The sequence below is a fragment of the Mus caroli genome, chromosome 3 (genome assembly GCF_900094665.2).
Source record: "Mus caroli chromosome 3, CAROLI_EIJ_v1.1, whole genome shotgun sequence".
In the NCBI taxonomy this organism is placed as follows: Eukaryota; Metazoa; Chordata; class Mammalia; order Rodentia; family Muridae; genus Mus; species Mus caroli.
This window is the reverse complement of record NC_034572.1, coordinates 23,382,197-23,385,114: the sequence shown is the minus strand read 5'-3', so window position 1 is coordinate 23,385,114 and position 2,918 is coordinate 23,382,197.

Genomic DNA, 2,918 nt, shown 5'->3' with positions numbered 1-2,918 from the left:
GGAGGGCAGGGGAGGGGAGGGGAGGGAAGATCCCTAGCAACCTTCTAAAACCCAGGTGCAGTGGGCATGCATCTGTGATCTTAGTACTGGGGGCTGGGGGTGATGAATGGATCCATAGAATTCATTGCTATCCAGCATAGCCAATCTGTAAGCCTCATGTTCTCTAAGAGACCCTCAAAAAAATAGAATATACATTAAAAAAAAATCCAACATTGACCTGTGGCCTCCAGCCACACTATATATACTTGTACCTATACATACTTGTGTACATATACACACACTGCACACACTCACAGACACACATAGAAACACACACATTCACACACACAAACATACTCATAGTCACACACATTTATACACTCTCTCACACACACACAAACACACATACACTCTCTTTCTCTTTCACATAAACACATATAACACCTGCCCCCACATAACACAAGGCACACAGACAATTATACACATACACACACATACTCTCATTCACACACAAACACACATTCCATTCTCCCCACACACATATATACACACACATACACATAGACACACACACACATATCTTTACAACAATCAACCCACAACCTTGGCAGATATTTCCCACACTGGAAAAAGTACATCAGCTTTCAAATCCTTTGGTTGGTAGTGTAGATTTGAAAGCTCTAATGGATGATATCACAAAATATTTTTGAATATTCATTTATTAATACAATATTAAATGCATAATTGTACCTTAAGTGTCCATGAATTTATCTTCTCAAATTGTTAATTCAAATGATCTATCCTCCTTTAAGATCTTTTTTAAAAATTAAAATAGGATAATTTGGAATTTTTGAGAAATTTCAAATTTGATCATTGGGTTTATAATAAGCTTAAGTATTATTAAACTTTACTTGGAGTCAATGTTTTCTTATCTATGATTTTGAGACTGGGTTTTCCTGCCCAGCACTCATTTGGTGAGTTGCAAAACCTTATGAAGTGACATATCTGGGGTGGAGGTCACAGGGAATGGCCCCTGGGCCTGCTGATGTATTTATAGCCTGAAACTCAAAGTCAAAGTAGAAATCTAAAAGGCACTACAAGGGATGGAGATAATTCTTTCCATAATTAAAAATACAGTTGGCCCTCCATCCCTTTTCCAGGACCTCCATCCCTTTTCCAGGACCTCCATCCCTTGGTGGAATTATTCGGCAAAAATGCATCTGTGAGATTCACATACAGATTTTAGTAGAAAATCATTCCCCAGCATCATCCAGCACCATAGCTGTTTGTCCAACACGAGGGCTGGAGTAGGTGCTGTCTGTCACATAGTCGCTGGTTACTGCTGTTGCTGTGTCCAAAGCTCTGAAGAAAGCAACTTAAGGGAGGAAGAACTTTATTTAGCCTCAAATGAAGTCCAAGGCCAGCCAGATCCATTGCGTGGGCCAGAGGCAAAGTGGAACACTATGATAGGAGCACAAGGTGGTGGAGGCTGTTCACCTTATAGGAGCCAGGAAGCAGGCAGAGAAAGCCAGGAGCACCATGTTTTGTCCAAGACCTTGTCTCTTACCTTTAAATAAGAGATTTGAGCACCTGTGGATTTTATCCATAAGGAGGTTCTTGGGCCAATTTTCCCTGGATAGCAAGGAGTAATTTACACTTTCTTAATAGATGAAAGCACATTCCATTTCCATTTCTCATATATATGTTATATATTACATATATATTGCATTTATTCTTTGAGACTATTATACATATACATACATATATAGAGATAGATACACACACATATATATGTATATATATATATATCTTGCCATAATCACCCCACCACATCTGCCTTCCGACATCCTGTTGCACACACAAGTACACAACTGTTGTAATTTTGTGCCCAAATCTTGCACAAGCTCAGGCGAGTCAAAATCCTAGCATGGATGCAGGAGCTGATCATGAAGCCTCCTCACCCCTAGCTGAGGTGCTACTTGCAGGTGACCCCTGCTGGGGAAGGGAGAGTCAGTTTTCTGGGATATGGTCCCTGGAATGTTGTCCATGCTCCTGTGGATGGCCCTACATGCACTCATTTACTAGCAGCACATACAGGACTCAGTGGGTTGAAAAGAACAGTTCATTTTTCTTTTCAACCAAATAGTAGAAACCCTATAGGAGTCTCTTGCATGCTCGAACCTTCAAACATGGTATCACATCCACCACTCATTCCTCGTCATCTCCTGCATCCTGGCTCTTGAATTGAAAAGGCCAATCACTAGTCGTTTTCTTTCCTTCCACACCATCTACACTAAAATCACTCAGTAGTGTCTGTCGTTGGTGGAATCACAGAGTTGGTGAGTCATTTCTATGGCTTTCATCTACCTTCCTCTCCCGTCCTGTGCCCACCCTACACAGCTCACTACCCTCCTGTTCTCTAACGCATCAGGTGTTTGAGGGATGCTATGTCCTTCTAGTTTATCAACCTCTCAGGTTTCCAGACCCAAAGTGAGCTTGTCTTTTCCCTTTCTCCTGAGCCTTCAGTTCTCCTTACTGCTGAGCTCTGCTGGGCTCTCCTTGGTATTCATGCCTGATCCTCATCATCTCCAGCTCATTCTTTGTCCCATTCCCCAGTGTCCACTGTTCAGTTTCTTTCCAACCTCACCACACGTACTGTGTGCCTCTACCTACACAAATGCAGTGGAGGTGGGCAGCTGCTCAGCTCTGCCTCACAGTATATATCTATCTCTCCGTGCTGCCCCTTGTGTGCTAAGCTCAGTGAACACAAGTAAACGAGGCTGGGAGGTATGCAAGGTCCCAGTCTTGGCTAAGGCCTTTAAAGGGCCTGTGTATCTCTTAACTCCATTCCTCAAGATGTATCTCCTTTTTCCTACCCTCCTGGGTCTGACAACCCCAGTCCCTTTTTGTAGATCACTTGCCTGCATTTGGATAGATCT